At 40.3% G+C, this 21,661-nt stretch overlaps 1 non-coding gene across 1 annotated transcript; it reads left to right on the top strand.

Moving 5' to 3' along the window:
• The first annotated feature begins 13,048 nt into the window (after window positions 1–13,048).
• TRNASTOP-UCA (transfer RNA opal suppressor (anticodon UCA)) lies at window positions 13,049–13,135 on the top strand. Its single transcript has one exon. It is a non-coding gene; the product is annotated as a tRNA-Sec (tRNA).
• The last annotated feature ends 8,526 nt before the right edge of the window (window positions 13,136–21,661 follow it).

Genomic DNA, 21,661 nt, shown 5'->3' with positions numbered 1-21,661 from the left:
TGAACTATGCATTAAAAAATGAGATTTTTTTTCCCCTCAAATGAGGTCATTAATTCAAACACTCTTTGTCACTCCTTGTTATGAAGAGATTGCTAATGCAACACAATAAAGCAGTGCTTCATCTCAAACAATTGGAAACTTAGTATTCTGAACCATTCTCTCTTTGTTCCATTCTCTCTTTGTTGCATTTCATTAGTACTGAGAGCCTAGATCATAAATTATATATATGAGATAATGCATATTTTTGTATTTTTTTACTTAAATAGAACATAGGGTAAAAGTGAAAAGAAAATAGCATGACAGAATTCTGAGCAGAGAACAGATGGGTGGTTTGGCATGGAAACAAAGACGTTAGCATACATTCATCGTTCTTATAGTGAAACACTAATGCTTATGGTGCCTATCAAATAGATGTATGGAGAAAATACATCTTCCAGTAAGCATGACGCTTTATATCATGATACCTCTAAATTATCTAACACACTCTTGAGAGCTAACTGTTTGAATGCTATTGTTCTTCTTTTCTTCAATTCAGCCATTTCTTTAATATCATATGAGTTGAGTTTTGCCTGAGCACCCAGTGTAAGCTAAGTACTGGCTTTCATCTTTGATTTCCCTGGAAAGAAGGGGAGAAGTACCCAAAACTAGTGCTATCCAGCCAGGACTGACTTAGTGTGATCGATAAATCATCTGCTATTGTGTCTGTATGCACATCAGGATTTGGATTTCAGCATCCAGTAATGTTTGAGAGTCCTTGCCTGTAGGTGTTGGTTGATCTGGAGAAACAAAGTCCTGTTTCTACCAGTGCAATCGAGTCACCAGACTAGTGTGGCTGTAAATGAGAACTCCATTACAGAAACTTGTTGAGCAAAATAAGCTGGGAAATGCAGGTGAGTGTTTTACACACTGCACTGGGGCAGGGTGTCACCAATTATTTTTCCTATCAGACAGTCTCTTGTTCAGGGAGCTCTTTGGAGCATGAACTTCAAAATTATGTCTGGCACATGTAAATCACTAAAGTAGGAAAATTTCCAGTGGATTGACAGATAATTATCTTTTTATGACAATGCTAGAGTTGGTACAAAAATGACATTTTGCATTATCCAAAACTGTGACCATGATTTGAGAAAAAGACCTCAAATGCCAGCCCTGGTAAGATCAGTGGGAAGAGAAAGCACCTTACACTGCAGCGTGAAAACTTTAAGGATGAACTTACCTGAAGTAACTTGTAGTAAAAAAAAAAAGACCAGAAGTCATATAAGAGCTTTCTGAAGTCAAAACAAGCTAATCATTAAATTAATATAATACTTTGGCTAATAGGTTGGAGAAAATCCTTGTTTTAATAACATGAGGGAGCATTGACCAAATCTTGGTCCCATTGAAATCAATAAGAAAACTCCTTTTGATTTAGGGTGCTAGATGAGGTCCGAATTAAAGTAGCAAACTTGGAGAAGATCTGCTGAAAGTGTCTGTTAATGGTGGAATTATTAATGGCCTTGAGAATAAAATAACATACTATGCTTTCATGAAATGCAGGAAATGTAATGTTCAGCTCAAACACCTATGTGGTACCCACAAAGGCAGCTATCTTCCGTTCATCTGTACATTGTGAAATTTTAGTTGTTGTGCTGGATACACATAGTTTCTATAAATCCTTTGTTAAAGCAGCTAAGGTAGTGAGTAGAGCTTAACCATAAATTATTGTTTGAAACTGTTATAGGCATAATCCCAGTTCTTCACTGCCAAGGTGGATTTAACTGTCTAATATGTGATGTATTTCTTTTTCTTATGAAATAATGTGTAAAGTTGCATGATAGGAACAAAGAAGCAAAATGAATGAATCTTGAGATTTTATTTGCTGAAATTTTATTTTAGTCTTTCTCCTAACTTAGAACTGAAAAATATCAGTGTTCAGAGCAATTTTCATGGTTTTTACTATGTTATCGCTAAATCAACACCAAAGTATTTTTACCAAAGTTTAACAATATGGGGTTAAACTGGATCTATTGAATCAAAACAATGGAGAGTTCCTTGGGGCGTTTAAAAGGTTTTCCCCATTTCATTTAAGGTATCAAATCAACCTTCTTCTGTGATGTCTTTCATGTAATATGTTCCTAGACGCTTTGTTTGATATTAAGTGACAATTCAAACACAGTAGTTTGGAAAATGCCAATCTAAAAGCCTAAACATAAGGTCCACCGGATCTTGGAATAATCTGTTGCTCAGTATTATGTGCTAAATAAACTTCTGGTTGGAATGCCAGTGATTCTCTGAGTGGGCATTATTTTTAATATGGATATTTTTTGCCTTCTGCTATGTTCTCAAAGGCATCACTAGTGTCCCAGGGCATATCATAAGTGTTAGTGCCTTGAAGAATGTGTCTAGCTGAATTGTTTCAGCAGTAAGGGTCAGGGTTTGATAGGACAGGGCAACCTGAGGTTAATGGCCTTGATTACTGCAACTGTGTTTTCCCTTGTTTCAGTACGGTGATCCGTAGCTAGCACTGTTTATCTAGGCAGTGTGCAAAAATGTGCAAAATATCTCATTTTATGACAGGAACCTGAAAAGTAATGCCCTTTCCTGTACCTGACAACTGATTCACATGGGTTTGCTACAATATATTTCTCCCATTCTAGCTAAGGCCAATTAGACTAGTGATTGGCAATAAATTAAACTAATTTGCCCAAGTTGAGTCTGTTTTGCCCATGATGGTAATTGCTGAGTGATCTCCCTGCCCTTATCTCGACCCACAAGCCTTTCATTATATTTTCTCTCCCCTGTCCAGCTGAGGAGGGGAGTGAGAGAGCGGCTTGGTGGGCACCTGGCATCCAGCCAAGGTCAACCCATCACCCTACCAGAAGCTCTTCACTCATTTTTTCTCTTCTCTCTATTTTTTGCTTTTCTGCCTCACTGTCTGGGACTTTCTCCTTTGTGTTTAAAACCCACTTTTAATCCCCATCTCCCTTGCCAAGTGCATTCTGATTGTGGCTCATCCCACCCTACTCAAATTCCAGATCCATACTGTTGCCCTATATTTTAGTTTTTTTCTTTAGTTGGAAACCTACTGCTGGGATGGATAAGTCTCATCCTGTATAACTACAGGAAAGGTGCCAGTAGAATAGAAACTCTTTGTAAAATTGATTTTCTTCTCCACAGAGGACTGACTGGAAGATTTTGTGAGATCCCTATAAAGATTCTATCACAATCAGAGAAAAAGAAAATAAAAAACCCGAAACCAGAGGAAAGCCACAACCCTGCCCTCCCTCTAGGCACTGAGTTTCTCATCAGTTGTCATTGCAAATTTCCAAACTGCTTTTGGCACCATTTCAAAAATTCTAACTCTGTGCTATGCTTTGTTTGATTAATGACTAGTTCCAGAGATTTTCTCTGGTGATCCTCACATGAGACATAAAGAAATCAATTGCCTCAGCAATGTCTGGGAGCGCAGTATGTCAAGGATATAGTTCGCTTCCCTGAGTTTATAATGAAACATCTTATTGTATTCCTTGCCCTAAGGTACTAATTTGATACATTCTGCATCTGCTTGGCCTGAGCATTGCAGGTTTGCCTTAGCAGAGTGAGAGAATATGCTACGAAGTTGATATTAACAACCACCAAACCCACAATTATTCCCATGCTATGAAGCATTCAATTTGGCCTTACTGTATTCATTCAGTTTTATATATACAATAGTATAAACCAGAATACTCCAAAGCAACTGCCTCCTGGATACTAACAACTCCATTACCAAAAGTTTTATTCTGAATGTTAAGGAAAATAGTGAGCAAAATGGTCCTGGTTCGGCTCTGCTGTACAGCTGTAAATCCAAATAATTCTTTCTAAACTTAAACATTTCAGGTCAGTGTAGAAGATAAGTTAGATAATTGGTATGCCCTTTCTTGTGATGAGTTTCACAGTGACGAAAAGGAAAGATAGTTTATCTCATAGTTGTGATTAGCCCAGTTTCTAAATGCGTGGACTTCTGCGAAAGAGTTAGGGCTTTTTTTGTTGGACTTGATTTTGCTCTGAAGTGTACAAATCAGGAAAGTTTCCATTAAAAGTCAGCTGCAGCCTGAAGCCCATCAGTGTCATTCTGTCTGATATGTTGACTGTGGGGAAAATTTGCTATTGCTGTTGCTGCACTGCCTTTCCCGTCTCTCATCATCATTATCTGTCTCCAGTGCGGTGATTCTATTCTAAGATGGCTTAGAGGTTCCTCTTGTTTAAACATACTTTTTATATCTCTGCTGCCTGCAGTCAGACTATCTAAATATCCTGAGAAAGTATGCACAGCAAAATAGTATCACAGTAGTCCTTTGAGGTAGGGTAGCAATTTCATAATAAAGAAATGGAGTAGAGAAGTAAAATGACTTGTCAAGAGCTGCACGGGAAGAATATGTCAGGATCCAGACTGGAGCCCAAGCATGTGCTTTTTTTCAATCTATAGCTGATTTGTGGTACATTTTGAAACTGGGGAAATCTGGTAGTGTCCAAAACCAGTTAAAAAAAAAAAAACAAAACAGAAACAAAGAGGAATAAAGAGGAATAAAATGCAACATCAGTAAGGTTTCATGGTGTGTACCATCATTCCAAAATTTCCCTTCACCTCAGAGACTTGTTGCTACTTTTTCTGTCCCTCGAAGCTCTTTGCTCTGCATCTGATTTCTGCATGGCAGTGGTATTTTTATCAGCTCATGGTGATTTTCCTATGAGTGAGGATGTCAAACATCTTCCATGACTACATGTACTCTTGAAGCGTTGTATTTCTCAGTTTAGATAGTACTGCCTATAGGAAACATTGTGTTCATTAATATCTTGAATCAGGAAAGCACTAAAGCATGTACCTGAAGGTAAGTTTACATTGCAGTAGGACCATATTTAGGACTATATTAGGACTACATAAGGACTATATTTAACCATTCTTTTGATTAAGTTTAAGTACTATTCAGAGGTATCTTCTGTACTAGGGCTTTCTTGACTCCCCCCGCATATACAAACTTTTGATTTCCAGAGACAACATTTTGCAGTAGTTGAATCAGAGGTCTGACTGGGTAAGGTAGTTCTTCCATTCCTGTCCAAATAGCCTGCCAGTTCCAACACCAGTTTATCTGATGTGTAAATGGGCCAGCAGGGCTTCATAAAATTATTCTTTTCCTTCAACAGTTTAATCCCTTGGTCTTTGCTCAAGAAAAAAATCTCATGACTACAGTAGGAGTTTTGCCTGAGGCCTGTAGAATCCTACCCAAGATTCAACTGTGCTGTTTGACAATTATTGGTTATAACACACTGAAAAATTATCCAGGATGAATCCCTAGTGGATCCAATTCTGACCTTTCAGCAAATTGGGTGCGGACAAGAAGCTGAACATTTCAAGAAGTGTTGTTATTCATATTAAGCAAGGGAAATAATTCAATGGTATTTTAAGTATGTCCCATTGCTTAGTTAAAAACAGAAACCCAAAAGTAACATTTAAAAGCAGTTCCACATAATCAGCCTCAAAGACTGTGGTACAGGACTCCTGTGTTATGGTTAATGGAAAAGAGTATTTGTTTGGATTAATAGAGGTAGAGGTTGTAATCTACTGATTTGTTCCACATAACACATTTTTCCACTACTGCACCGTGCTTTTCAGTAGCGTCATTTATAAACCCCAACCAAGGTTTAAATTTATGGGTGAAAGGTTGGTGGAGATGCTTTGAGTTTAATATGAATTTCTCAGCAGATGCAACGTAGCAGTTTACTGTAAAATGAAATTTCGGTAGCCTGGTGTCCCTAAGGCAGATACATTACTATGACTTCACCCCTCATATGTTTATTTAATGTTTGCTGTTTAATGATCAAGTTTGCTGGCCTATTTGGGCAATACAAAAGCCTCCTCAAATACACAGCTGAGATTTTCTAGTGCAAATGTGCTATTCCTGGTAGTCGTACCCCCTCCACTTGGGCTATCTACAAAAGACACTGAAAAGAAAGAGGGTAAGAAGGACATGTAGGTCAGTCTGGCCATCCTGAGTCGCCCAGCATGTGGGTGCTACAGCCCGGGGCAGTCTAATTCAGCTTGGGGCAATGGCAGGAAGAGAAGCAGGGAGTCAAATGCATCTTACTGATGTCTGCCTCTCTGCTTCCTCAGCTCAACTGAATTCATATGACAGCAGTGATCTTCTGCTAGGTCCTGAGGGAGTATACTCTGTAAAATACAAATGTCTTTGCCTGTTGAAGTATGTTTCTATTGATGCCTGACCTTTACTTTGCTATGACTTTCCAATTCTGCATCATTTCAAAGAACAATTTGGTCTTACAGGTAGCTGAAGAGCCTCCCTTAGCCCAGTGGCCGCCAGCTCACCTTCGTTGTTTTGTCAGCATTTCTGGTGCTTTCCCTGAGATGGCTTTGTTTTTTTTTAACAGAAAACTTGTGTTTATTTATTTTTTGTAATCATGGAAGCCATTTAATCAGAATATTTAATTATGTTTCTCTCCAGTTTAGGTCTGGAGCCAGTTTTCAGTTTATTTTAATTAAAACAACGTTTTCTAAATGAAGCCCTTTTTTCAGTGGCTTTCGAGTCAATTAGAGATCAGAATCTTAACTTCTGTTTAGGGCAGGCATTCAGAAAAGTCTATAAGTCTGTCTTTAACTCATATTGACTTCAGTGATACTGTTCAGCGTACCTTAGAGATGAGCATGTGCTTCGATGCCTTGCTAGCCTAGGCCTGAACAGCAACACAGGGCTTGGGAATTTTAACGTGTTTTACCAGGCCAAAGAAGAAATGAAATGATAACTATTTGCTTTATAACTGCCCTTAACAATTCTTGATTTAATTTTTAAATTCAATGAATATGTATTTTATCGGCATCTTAGTTCTCAGGCGGACTGAGTTAGCAGCAGAGAGTGATCACAAGTTATGGGGGGGAACGTGTGGGAGAGGCAGATTGGGTTAGGATGTGTGAGACCCCATGAGCGTGGTCTAGTGTGGTTGGGATTTATGGTTCCAGCCTTGAACTGGAATGTGCCCTGTACATGGAGCGCTAGAAAAAATGACAAGATATTACCTCGATCTTTGAAAGCATGTAGAGCCACTGCTTGAGTTCACTGGCACCAGACTGTTTTTCTTATAGTGCAGTTTGCATTGAGTAAGCAAAAGGCTGGAGCGAGGTTCCCTGATAATGCATCAAGGAATCGGGTAGTCCAGTGGAGCAGAGATTAGTCAGGTATACATATCTTTATAAAGCAGCAGCTGTCTCCAAATTTGTTTAACTTTAACCATTGCAAATAAGTAGCCAATTTTGCTGTTTCTCTTTAGCCAGGAGAAATGCAACTAGTGTAGAAAATATACCAAGTAAGAGCTTTAAAATGCAGTTTAAAGCACAGATGCGGCAAACAACAAACGCTTTTTGAAAGGAAAAGACAACCTGTGTTCTGAAAAAAACCTTCCTGAATCCTGTGTGCTGGTTTTCAGTTGCTAGAGGGCAGCATTGTATAAACAATGAGAGTATGACATCTTCAGGTCTGTAAGCCTCTAATCATTCTGTGTTTAAATGGGGTACTTCTCAAGGATATCAGTGGTTTCTCAATTTTATGATCAAGGTTTAATTAAAAAAACTATTTCTACTTTGATTGCTGTCTCAGTGATGTTAACATGCATGTATCTACATTTCCCCTGTTTCTTTTTGGCTCATCCTAAGTGCTTAAAAGACAGTTGCCTTGGTCACTTTTCTTCTTGCAACAGCTAACATAAGTAAAGAAATTATGAGATTTTTTAGGAATAGTTTCCCCATTTATTTTATTTACTACATTAAAATCGTGTACAATTAATTAATTTTCCTGCTTCCCCAGTAGATGGCATCTGCAAAATATTTGTGTTGGCCCCTGAAAGAGAGAACAGTAAGATATAAAATTTGTGATGAATTATTTATTTCTTACTTAGGGGTGTTGTTTTGCATTCTGTCTCAGAAGGGTGTGCCTCTGCTTTATGTTGCTCCTCTTTGGCTCTTCCTTAATTTGCTAATGCAACGCTTGCTGTACATGCATTTTAAAACTGAGCATGGAATCAGTTTTGTTCACAGTGCTCATAAACAACCAACTGCTAGAACAATACTTACAATAAATTTTCATTTCAAATACTCGTACAACCCAATTTTCAATTATAAACAGCTATAAAATGTAAAGATCTGAAATTCCTGCAGTTTCAGTAAAATTCTTGAGCTCTTTATGGCTAGATAGGGCTTTTTGTGGCACAGAAGTGAGCGTAAGAGAATCAGTCTTTTAAAATGTGGCAACTGATTGGGGGATTTTGGGTGGGACATCTTTATCAGCCATCTAAGAACTAAGAACATCTCCAAATTGGGACCTACTTACGAATATTTGACTATAGTTGCTCTGGGCACTGCTGCTTTCAGCCTCCTGTGGAGTTTTATTTTAGTTGTTGTTCATTTAACACATTTCATAGAAACAGCCAAAAGCATCCACAGGGCTGCCCTAAACCGTGCTCAGCTAGGCTCACTCTCAGGCTCGCTCCCTGTGGCTGGGAAGAGCTGGACTTCACATTCCAGCCCCGACCCTGACCGTGCACTTTGCACTGAAAAGCTGTTGGCGTGCTCGATGTGGCACTGGATGTGAGTGATTGCTTATGCGGAGTTTATCTTTCTAGACAAACCACATTTCATAGGAGAATCCTCAATGTCTTTTTAGGGAAATATGTAGTTGTAAACTAGTGTGAATCTAAGGGAAGATACCAAAAGTAACACTGGTCACAGAGTTTCTTCCATGTTGTCCCAGATCCTGTCCCTGTAACTTTTAAGCTCTCCTGATACCCTTCAGGATCCGTGAGGCCAGGGTTATTTCTTTAAATTCCTCTGCTGCTTGATGGCCTACAGGATTCCCCCTGTTTCCCTTACAGCCTAATGTTCAAGCAGCATTTCTTTCCTGCAGAGTCAAAGATGGTCCCTCATCCTACCTGGTCGCTCTCATCCGCCCCTGAACCTGCTTCTGACTCCTGAGTGCAAAAGGAGAAATCTGTCAGAGAAGAACTGAGACATAAGATCCTCTCAGAATGTGAGGACTGTCATTACTTAGGGATAGTAGATACTGAATGAATGTCGTTACTTAGGCGTAGTAATATTGATGCTGATGCAAATTTCTTTCACTCAGTTAACAAAGTAGTATTTAACCATTTTAAATTAAGTTACAAAAACAAGGCCAGCTTCTAAAGAAGTGCAAAATAGCATAGTACTGTTGAAACCAAGGGGGTGGACTGGCTTACACCAGGAACAAATATGCTCCTACTGACCTCTGGTGTTTTGCCAGTAATGCCTGCTAATAAAAATTCAGCCTGTAATTTGAAAACTCTTTGTTTTAAAAAAGCTAAATTAAGGAATTAATCTGTATTTAAAGAAATGATGGGAGGGATGGGTGCGTGGATGGATGGATGGATGGATGGAAAGTCAGAAAAAGTGCAGTAGATGTTGAACCTTTGACAATTTATTTGCTTGAGCTACTAAGTTGAAAGACCTGCTTTTGTGTATGGTCACCATTTCCCAATACGCTGAGGGCAGTCTGCCTAAATCACTAGGGCCTAACTCTGCAAGAAACTCCATGTAGATAAACCCTTACAACCAGAGAGTGTCACTCTTCAGACTGGGTGCCGGGCTCCGGTCTCTCAGGATGGCATTCCTGGTGACTGAGCATATGAAACCTTATCGGATACCAGTGTAAAATAAGGAGGGTTTTAGCTCAGGCTTTCATTTACTAACCTTCTGTAACCAACCAACCAACTTCACCAGAATTAGAATCTACTGGCACCCACCATGGACAGTCTCAGTGAAGGAGCCATGGGGACTGGCATTGTCAGTCCTGCTGCTTGGGCATGAAGCACTGTGGTGCTGAGGCAACCACCCGCGCCTCTCCTGTGACCTGCAGCAGCTCCTTCTACAGCCAACAGCAGCCTTTCCATTTCCTACAATGGGACCTGAAACAGGTTTCTGGTACCTCGCAGTTCTTGCAGCCTAGAATAAACTTTCCCAGGGAAGGTAACCCCATCACTGTCTATTGTGTGGTTACTTCCTCTTCTCCCCTATACCTGCCATAAACCAACTTACGCCGGCAAGAGCGTGCTGGAGGGGATACCGCACAGTTCTTACCTCCAACGTGTTTCTGCAGGGGTGAGCAGCAGACCTCAGTCTCTGCAGGCTGGCAATCTGCTTCCTTTCACCAATGTTACAATCAGTTCATTTTTTAACTCTACGCCTTTATTTGCAGGCTCTCGGTTTGAAATTTCTTTTGGTTGTTTGTCTAGTTTTTAGTTTCACAACTAAAGAACAAAAAACACTTTTAGACCTTCTTTTAAAAACCTTTTTTTTGTTACTTCTGGGAAGCAAAAAGCGTCCAAAGACACACAGTACTGAATAAGTCCAATTATACTGCATTCTTGTGGTTGAGTAAGACACAGAGCAACTAAAACAAACTAACATAAACAGGGAAAGCCAAATTAAATACTTACATTTGTATAGTGCAAGAGGATCCTGGGCTCAGGAATGTAATTCAGTCTTTATTTATTTTTTAAGTAGGCAGTGCATAAAATAGTTGGGGATCTTTGCAATGCAACTCTAAGGTAGTGGAATACTTTTTGACTACAGAGTCAGCTAATACAGTGTTGTAAGGGGACTAAGTGCTCGGCGTGCAAGGCAGTTTTGACAAATCTAAAGAAAGGATCACCGAGTCAGTCATGGCTCTTCATAATGCAAAAGCAAATTATCAAATGGATACCTGACACCAAATGGGGAGAGAGAAATTGGGTGTCTAATTGACACATACACAATCTGCTTAGCATTGGAAGTGTGAAGTTCTACTTGAAGCAAAAATGATTGCGGTATGTAAGGAATGCAGATGTTTATCTATATATCATTGCCACTGGGCCTTCTCACAGTCCTCCTAATAACCGTGCTGCAGAAAGAGCTTTTGGACTTTTCCAAAACAAATCTGACCTTCCCATCACTCCCCACTTCAATGTGCCTTGTACAAAAGAAGATACATGAAAAAGTAGCTGCAGCATAATATAGATGTTAGGAAATGGCCGCAGCACACTGTTTTATAGCTGAACATTGGGGTAGAAAGATTTCATTTGGAGGTAGTGCAATTCACTCACAAGTTATTCACTCTATGCCAGTAATTCCTGCACTGCTTCTAAGGTCTGCCAGCATTGTATCAGGTGCTGGCAGTTGGTCCCTGAAGCACTGACACACGCAATGCCTATTTCCTGCTGTTAGGTTGAATCGAAGAAGCTGCAATATATTAAATACTTTACTGTTTACTTCTCTGTGCACACAAACGCCAGCAGCCATCACTGGGATGTCTGGAGAACGAAGGAAACATGGTACATATTCACAAATGAAACGGAAGGTGAATCATAACCTTCATTAAGCAGTGGTCCAGTTAAGGACTATGTAGGTGATTGGTATTTCCAGATTCATCTGCCTTTATGAAGGGTCAGTTTCTGCTCAGCCTGAAGGTTGATTTCTGCTCAGTGTTAATCTCAGTAACAATAATCATCAGGAATTCCAAATCCATGAAATCCACACCCATACTCCAGATTTACTCTGTTACAATTGTGTATAGAATTTGCCTTGAAGTCTGTGATAAAACGATAGATCCACAATGCTTCTATAGCTTAATGTAAACATGGCGGGGGGGAGTCTCTCATTATCTTCCTTTGCCAAACTGTCACTCCAGTCATTGTAAAGGATCTTTGTAAATGTTTTTTATTTCTTTGAATCGGTCACTAAGGGAAGATGTCAGAGAGTGGAACCATTTGGTGTCCTGTCCTGGGGTTCACACCTTACAGCCTTCTGGGGGAATAATCCCCATAACTCTGGCACTTTGCCTTGCGTCAGTTATGAGGACAAGGGACAAAATGCCCGAACTATCAGGCCCAAGTGTTTGTCAGGAATTTAAAAATGTTATAATCCTGAATTATTTCAGCCTATCAGTCTATCAAAGGGATGTTTAACCTGTTTTCCCTCCCTTCTTTTTTTCTTTCTTTGAATGTTTTCTTCTGCTTCCCCCTCCCCAACTGGCTGCAGCAAAGAAAATCTGCCAGGTTTTTCTGGAGTTTTTCTCCTTTAATATTCAGTCTGCACAGTCTCCACATAACAGGTTACCAACCTTGGCTTTTGCTTATGCAATTAATACTGGCTTTATGTTGCAATTCCACTTCAGTTTGCTGATCAGCCTTACACCATCCCCAGCTATTATGATAGGTAAACCGAAGTACCAAGATGTCGTTGTTAAGAACAGTGGCCTAGCTTTAGCTATTCAAATGCATATTTAGTCCCTTGTAAGAAGCTAGATTTTTATATAGCAGTTTCCACAGAAACTGCAGGAGACTCAGCGCTTCTGGAAATCAGGCCCCTTTTTGGTGTGCCTACATATGGATATAGGCACTTTATTAGAACTGAAAAATGAAAAAAAGCTAATACTAGAGTTACTACTAGTTATTTCCCCTCTTGCCCCCATGGTTCATATCCCATGTTGTTGCTTTGGCATCTCTGTTACCCAGCCAGCTTCGGTGTTAGAGTGGCTTCCCCACTGAACCAGCCCAGAAGTGATCTGTCCCTTGGCAGTGAGTCACTGGTGGCATTTAAACAGAATCCAAGGATCTGGACTGCTCTCATCTCTCAACTGAAGATCATGCTCTCTCTGCATGTGTATACCAGGGTTACTCAAGTGATGGACTCCAATATGGATTTGGAAATAAGGCGGTTTTACCTAGACATTGTGTAGATCCCATACAAGATTTCCCCCACCTCTTTTTTTTTGACTGATTGTCCTTGTGCACATTCATACACTCAACCATGGAAATGTATGGAAGATCAGAGATTTTTCAGCTCTGCTAGCATCTTGTCCTTTCAGTGTTGAATTCCCACCATGATTTTTCAATGGGGAAAAAGTGATGAGCTTTGTCACAGCTGAGTGCCTGTTCCTGCGGGACATTCCTGTTTGGCCCTACTATTGTATTGGGTTTGCTTGACAAGGTTTTGGTAGTGGGGGGCTGCAGGGCCTGGATGACCCTCAGTGGTCTGCAGTGCAGGCTTCAAGCCTGTAGCTGTCTAGCGACAGAGTGGTTCATTTCCACCTTTCAGGCGCCAAAAAGGACTGTGGTAGGTAGACCCTGGCTGGATCACCAACCGCTCTATCACTCCCCTCCTCAGCTGGACGGGAGGAGAAAAATACGATGAAAGGCTCATGGGTGGAGATAAAGACAGGGAGATCACTCACCAATTACCATCCCAGGCAAAACACTCGACTCGGGGAAATTAATTTAATTTATTGCCAATCAAATCAGAGTAGGATAATGAGAAGTAAAACCAAATCTTAAAACACCATCACCCTCACCCCTCCCTTCTTCCCAGGCTCAATTTCTCTCCCAATTTTCTCTACCTCCTCCTCTCACGTGGCACAGGGTGACAGGGAATGGGGGTTGCAGTCAGTTCATCACCCACTGTCTCTGCCACTCCTTCCTCCTCACACTCTTCCCCTGCTCCAGGATGGGTCCCCCGCGGTGTCACAAGTCCTGCCAGCAAACACGCTCCAGCATGAGCTCCTCTCTCCACGGGGCCACGGGTCCTGCCAGGAGCCTGCTCCAGCGCAGGCTTCCCACGGGGTCACAGCCTCCTTCGGGCATCCCCCTGCTCCAGCGTGGGGTCCTCCACGGGCTGCAGGTGGATCTCTGCTCCACCATGGACCCCCCATGGGCTGCAGGGGCACAGCCTGCCTCACCATGGTCTCCCCCAGGGGCTGCAGGGGAATCTCTGCTCTGGTGCCTGGAGCGCCTCCTCCTCCCCCTTCTTCATGGACCTTGGGGTCTGCAGAGTTGTTCCTCTCACATATTCTCACTCCTCTCTCCTGGCTGCTGTTGCGCAGTAGTTTCCCCACCCCCCCTTCTTAACTATATTATCCCAGAGGGGCTACCACCGTCGCTCACGGGCTCAGCCTTGGCCAGCGGTGGGTCTGTCTTGGAGCCACTGGCATTGGCTCTATTGGACAAGGGGGAAGCTTCTGGCATCTTCTCACAGAGCCACCCTGCAGCCCCCCCGCTACCAAAACCTTGCTATGCAAACCCAGTACAACTATCTTTAAAGATGTCTATGCCTTTTGACACTATAGGAAGGATGCTCAGTGCTTTACCTGGGCACCAGGTATGTCAGGACTGTTATGGCAGTACTAGGGAGAGCTAACTTCTCTCATCTTGTTCATTAGGCGTGCAATTTGCAAAGCCACCACATGGTTCTCTATTGACACTAGACAATGTGCTATTACAGAAGCTTCTGGGGCTGCTGTAATTCTTGATAGGATTGTCCTCTTCTCTGTCTCTCTGTTTCTTTTTGAGGGCCAGGGGCTTCTCATCCAAGTAATCTATATTGGTGGAGTGGGAAAGTTAGTGGATAGTAAGCATCCCATGAGTGTAAAACTGCTACGGATAATCACTCCAGATGGAAGGGGAGATGATTTTCTAGAGTATATGCTGAGATAGATAAATTCCCAGCTTACCCATCCTCTTCTCTACCTTCAAATCCCATTAAAGATTTAGAGTCTGAGAGCTGAGCTGACAACACAAAGCGCATTGCACCCATTTACACTGCATATGCAGCCCATATGAGGCAGGACATGAACACTCCTCTGTGGAATCTGAGAGGTGCCAAAAAATTGTTCTCTCTGGAGTACTCGGGCATATACTTATACATAGGATGAATAAGCCTGTGGACTTCAGATTTAATGGACTTTCTGGGCCTAAGTAAGTAACTTCCATTCTATACTCTTGTCAGGGAGCAGCGTGTAGGATTTTGCTGCTGCCTGCAGATGTGAAGGGAGTATGTAGTGCCTGGCTTGTCTGGCAGCATCTGCTTCCCGACACGGGAACCTCCACATTCTACCCAGTGAACCGTGGTAAAAACTAACAGAGTAAACTTGATGTTCATGATTTCTTCCTCTGCAGTATTTCTAGCAAATTGCGTACCTGAATTCCTAAAGGGCTGGGATATTCTAGATATAATTGCCAGTTTTGGGGGGGCTCACAGGATGTCCAGCATAATCAATGCCCAAGGGAAAGCCAAGAGAACAGCTGGAGCCTTGCTCATAGTGGGAGAGCTCTATTCTGTGAAAGGTAATGGAAAACTTTACTGTTCTGTTTTGGTGCTGAGTAACTTGATCTATGTGGTTATTTTTATTCTTTTCTGTTTACATTCTTAGTGCCCTTTTCTGATTTTTAGACATATATGTACTTTTTTCTTCTATCTCCTATGAGCTCCTGGATAGAATTCTGCTGACACCCCTTCCCCCTAAAAATACAGACAAATGCAGATTAAAGGTATGTGCTTTTGCAAGAGGTCTGTATTCACACTGTCACTCTCTGGATTAAGATTGCTGTGGTTTATGTATGTGCAGCTGCTTTCTAATTAAAGCCCACATCTGCCCTGGCTTTAACACCAGTCAACTGTAGTGAAGCCATTAACCCCCTCTTTTACTTCTGCCCTTTGTCCTGTGGGCACATGAAAGGTTAAGTGGATTGAGAAATGAAAAACCAAAAGCACGGTTCTCAGTCTTCCTCGGTAAACATGAAGAGGGAAGAACGTGGAAGCCAGGTCTCTTTCTGTTCCCTCAATCTTAATAAGATTCTGGCTTTTAGTCTAATTTAGCCCACATTCAAGACTGGGCTGCAGTCCTTCATTCTGCTGCTCAAAGACTTTTTACATGATCATGTCTGCTCCCAATCCATTTAATTGCTTACAACCTCTGACAGGCCCCTTCTGGGAAGGACATGCATTTGTTGTGTAAAGCGGGTTACCCTGTCATCCACCCACCCAAAGGATCCCCTGTGTAAGGAAGGAATCCTTAGTAATTTCTCACTTGCTTTGTGTTGCTTCAGCTGTACGAAAAAAGTAGGAGAGCCTTGCAGTTTGGCTCTGGAGACTGTGCTCTTTGCTCACGTAAGGCAAAGCCTCACATCCAGCTTGTAGAATTCAGGAGGCCATGTCATCCAGAAGTGATTTTTGTATGATTCCTCTAAATGATAGATGAGATAAAATAGTACAGATGAAAGTTTTGTCTCATTTCCTTGGGACTGAGCAATGAAATAGGGAATCTGTAATATAAGTTAAAAAAATACACCAAAACCAAAACTAAGGAAAATTTGGCCTCTTTGACTCTTTGAGCACTGTTTAGACTTTCAAAACTGAATCAGCCCGAGTTTGTGGCTTGTTACGCAGGCTGCTCTTGATAACTTCTGAAACTTCATCCAAATGAACTATTCAGATCCTGGGTGGAGTAACACTAACGGTGATGTAACAGACCTGAGGTCAATGCATCTCCTCCCAGTGTGTGGTCTGTGAATAATATGTGGGCCTGTGAGTCCCAGAAGCAGTGATCTCTTTGTGAAAGAATTTGAAAAAAAAGGGTAGCTGTATCACAGTTAATACTCCCATTTCCTCAAAGAATCCATTTACTGCAAAGGAGGAAGGAACATGCCTTTTCAACAGTCGTCTTTTAAAGAGCACTCAAAAGTGAAGGCGCTTTGGCTGACTGAAGTTGGGCACACCTGAAGAAAGTCTCTATTTCAAATGAGCGCCTGCAAAATAAACTGACCTCAATGTACAATGCGGGTGGCTGACAGTTTCTAACGTCAGAACATTTTTGTTTTGATGCCTACAAACTGATTTAATTGTAATGTGTGAGCTGTGATAATCACAGAATATAAGAAAGGGTATTGAACAATCTCTTATCTCTAAACATGGCTTTAAGAGCATTGCTTTAGACATTGCAAATTTTAGAACATTAGCCCTGGCGGCTTCTTCCCTCGCTTGACAAATGTACTGCGTAGAAATGAATGGCTATGTGGTAGTTTTAAGGGGAAACTAGTGGGATATTTTTTAACCAAATGAAAGTTTAACTGTCCTGTGTATGTTCTGTTCCCCAAAACGCTGTTCAAATTTGAAATGTTAAGTACCAAAGTTTAATGGAGAAGTTCTAAATCTCTCCCTGTAATACTGTCTCTTCCTATGTATAGCAGAATGATTGGTATAATTGTTTTATCCTGTTGTTTTATTTATATCCTATAGTTTCGGGTTGTGAACTTAATACTGTAGAAATCATTCTTGACTCACGTGGTTGAGGTAAGGCTTGTGGATTGATTCAAAATAACAGTGGGCCTGGTGGATGTATGTATGTCTTTGTGGATTTTCAGATGGACATTTTTCAAATGTCTTAAATGGAGAAGTTTTTTATTCACATCAACCTGTTCCCCCTTGCTTATGCCATGGCCCATGGAGAAGTTCAGATGGGAACCAGGACACCACCTTGACAAAACTTAATGAAAGAAAGAAGCAGTGAAGCTAGTCTGCAGCACGCTTCAACGCTTCAGGGTAGCTGCTTCCCATATACTTCTTGATGGCAAATGTATGTTACATGCAACTTTTAAGATAAATACTAGCACCTAAATTCGTATTTGTCAGTAGGTCCCCTGTGAGCCATCGGCCAAGTATTGCAACCATGCACCAACCTACTGAGGTGTACTAGCGGCTAAGGACTACAGTCATTGGCAGGCAGATTAGTCATTTTGGACTGGTATTATGTTCATTATGCCGAAAGACACCCTTACCAGAGGATATTTCTACTTGCTTTTACCTCAAGTATATCCCTCATATGTGCCTTTGTATGCATCTGTGTATATGTTTGCTTGTGCCTAGATTCCACCATATTTATTCAAGAATGGTATCCAGTTCCTCAAATACGTACAGGAATTGAGCATTAGCCAACCTTGCTGCCTAGAAGATAAGACATGTGTCTGTTTGCTGGGTTAGAATTTGTAAAAAGAGGGATTAGCTTACTAAAAGTGTCTTTAGGGACAGTGTTTCTAGGCTATTCTCTCTAAGAAGAGATTGATAGAGGTGATAGAGTCGAGAGAAAAATAGGCTCTTCTGGAGAAAGACTCAGAAGAGGATCTTCATGTGCTTTTTAATTGTCATTTGTATGCTCAGTCCTCAAAATTCTTGTTTTTTTCACCAGTTGCTACTGGAATATTAAATACCACAAGCAGGGTGGATTTCAATTAGAAATCCAGAGGAAGAGAGAAAATAAATAGCCTTTCAACTACCCACTGAGCCTTAGGCAAGAAAACTCATGGTTTTGAAGGCAAAAAAAGAGACCTGCAGAAATTCTTGTTGTGGATGAAAACTGGCAACCTTGTGGCTCATAGTTCTCATGAGTAGTCTGTTTTCCTCACATTAACTAATCATTTTTTGATTTATTCAATTGACATTATCTGTTATCTGTTTTGATTTGGAACTGAATTGGATAAGCATGTTTTCAGAGATGAAAAGCATACATTTTCTTCTACATATATTCTTCCTGGTCTGGTGATAAATATGACACACATTAGAGCATAATAATGAAAAACTAATAATCAAATGCAGTTTTTTCTCTTAGTTTTAATAATTCATAATATGGCCTCTGACTTAGGAATTTATACATGTAAGATGACCTTGGCAAGCTAGGCCGCTGAGGAGATAATATGTCTGAATAAGCATCATTTATATATTATAAAAATTTAAGAGGCTGTTCTATATATTGATATTTGACAGGGAATGAACTGAAAGCAAGAGTGCATGTAATTTTTCAGAGGCATGGATGGATTAGTCTGAGTTGTTATTTTTTATTAAAATTATACAGTAATGCTTAGTCATGCCTTAAATGCAGTTACTGGAATAAAGGTAGATTATGCCCTAGAGGTAAGAATCACCTTTATTCCATTGGTGCCTGTGCAATTAAAACCATGTTGGAGGGATCGTATTGCTTTAATTCATTGGTATAATCTTTGGACAAGGCCTTTCTCTAAGTTAATGAACAAGCAGGCCTTGTCTCCTAATGACCAAGATTATGTACCATTTTACTGTGGTAACTAAAACATACCGCTTTCAATTGTATTCATTTTTTGAGTCTTAGTCTGTTCAGTATCTACATTTCCAGCCATTGTTCCTTGTGCAACTGAAAAAGAAAAAACAATCTTCCTTTTCTCTAAGTAGAATGCAACTCCAAACCAGCAATTTTTACCGATGCATATTTGAATTACAGAGTAAAAACAAGTTTTGAGGAAGAGCCCCAAAACCAAACCTGCCACCTCAGTGAAGGATCCCAGACTGGAAAGGACTTACTTGTGGGTAAATTCACATGTCTTAGGAGAACAGTCACTTCTGTCCCATGGACAGGGAATCCTGCATGACCAGGTTTTGTGAAATTTTGATTGTATAGCAGCCTTTGAGAGTTTGCTAGTATCAGACTGAAAGCACGGAGCTACCTCTCCTCTAGGTCCAAACGCTTACAGGAATGTGAGTCAGTGATGAATAAGGAGATGAATAAAAAGCATAGCAGCAAGCGGTTTCCTTTTCTTATTTTAGATAACAACCAGATCAGCACCTATACCATATAGTCACTCTGTACTTGCACAAAGGTCTTTTTCATATTGCAGTAATTAAAACTGACCTTAAAAAAGGAGTAAGCATAACTGGCAGTTTTGAAGACTTCTGACCTGCAACAGCAATAACGAGAGTCAGTGTGAAAGTGAGAATCTGTCCCTTATTTCTTCCCTGTGAATTTTTTAATATTGAATACATAGTTGTTTTTGAGACTGCATATCTTTCTGGGTTGGTATTTGTTTTGGGGAAGAAAAGTTCCTAGAAATTTCTGATGATTTAACTAACTAAATTCAGTGTAAGTGTTGCTGGTATTGATTTTTTTGACTATTGAAAGTAATTTTGAAGACTTTCTCCAAGTCATGTTTTCAACTTTCAAAAGCTTATTACTGCTCTTGCTTCAAGTCTTGCCTCTTTATTGCAGATTATCAAAGTGTATATGAAATCTCCTGTCCAGTATTTATTCACAGACTGGCTTTGGACCAAAAATGACCCCTTTATTTGCTCATGACACACCTTACTTATGCAAGAATAGTGTATTATTTTCCTAACGAACAGCTGCATTTTAATTGCACGTTCTGGGAATATCCATCAACTGATGAAATACAGTGTGCTCAGCCTTCACTGAATGAATGCGTTCACCGCTCTTTTGTCACAGAAACCCAAATTTTCTTGTATCATCTCTTTGGAATGGTTGCAGCAGCATTCCTCAAAAGAACATTTCTGGAGGGAGCCAGGTCTCTAAACCAGCCAACCCAACAGCAGTCACCTTCCTGTTCTTATCCATTATGAAAATAACCTGAATTAACATGGCCCTGTAGTCCGGGCATTTGTAAATACAAAACGAAACCTGCAGAAGTATGAAATACACACAACTGAATGATAAGCATTATAAAAAGAAGTTCCATATTTCAGAAGACAGATTTTCTTTTCTCTGGCCTTGAACTGGCACGGACAGCAATTCTATTTCTGTAGGACATACAGAAATAGCTAATAATTTTTTAATGAGCGGTAGTATTTTTTTCCTAAAGCCTCAGCTGCTAGAATAACTTGATTCTGCAAGCATCTTAGTTTTCAAAATATGTTCTTGAGCTCCTTGTTGTGAGAAAAGCTTGGAAACACAAACCTCAAAGACTTCAAATCTATTAAAAAAAAGCCCAAGGTATATTAAAAAGGGTATTTTGATTTGGCTCATTCTTAGGGAAGGAGAAGTTGATTTATTTTTTAAATGCTTGAGACGGACAGTCCTTAATATCTCTCATACTTTATTACTGCTTAATTATGTCCCTTCTGAAATGGTAAGAGACACTCAAACTGTAGCAGAGCATAACCAGTTCCTACTAAAACCTGTTTTTGTTGGCTCCACGAAAAATCTCTTCATATATTGCCACCAGTAGTTGCTTTACCGAACCAGGGCTGACTCACAGAGCTGAGACACCTTTTTGCAGCTGCCGAATACAAAGGCATATATCCCCATAACACTGCTACTTCTTATGGGATTCTTCCAGTGCGCTGAGTGCCAAGAGCAAAATAAGAGCTCTTTCCTTGTAGCCTTTAATTGAGCTAAGGTCTCTTTGATTCAAGAGTTAGTTTTGCCTGAGCAATGAGTGCATAACTAGGCCATACAAATAGTTTCGGTATAGATCAAAAGATTATTGTATGTAGATATTAACAACTAACATTATTGATATTAATGAAGAGACATACTGTGCTTTCCATCTGCAGATGTTGGAGTGGGTGGATAAGATTTGGGTTTTAGGGAATTGGAAACAACCTGATTTTTTTTTCCATTTGGTTAATTATGAAATGATTCTTAAAACAGATAACAGTGACTAATTTGGCCAATGAATTTAATGGGATGAAAGGCAAGTACAGAAACAAAGCAAACAAAGAAAGGAGAAAAAAAACAACACAGGAGCTTTAGCTTATATTTAATGATGTGTTATTGCTGTTGGTACCAGAAGGAAACTTTTTTCCATAACTAGTAACATCATTTTTCAGTTTTAGATGTTCAAATTTCAATCAGCATTTGAACACATGATAAATATCAATGACAGAGATTGTAGTTTCTGACTTGTACAAGGTTTAGAATACTTATGTATCCTGTGTCAGCCAATAAATCTATGGTTCAAAGGAAGAAAGGTATGTATGGGTGTTGTTACCTATCTTATTATATGACTAATTATTTAATATTTTCTGTTCATAGGC

This window comes from Nipponia nippon, unplaced genomic scaffold (assembly GCF_047370975.1).
Source record: "Nipponia nippon isolate SJK-2023a ecotype South Korea unplaced genomic scaffold, ASM4737097v1 scaffold_12, whole genome shotgun sequence".
Taxonomy (NCBI): Eukaryota; Metazoa; Chordata; class Aves; order Pelecaniformes; family Threskiornithidae; genus Nipponia; species Nipponia nippon.
Note: the sequence above shows the minus strand (reverse complement) of the source record. Positions and strands in the feature narration are given on the sequence as shown.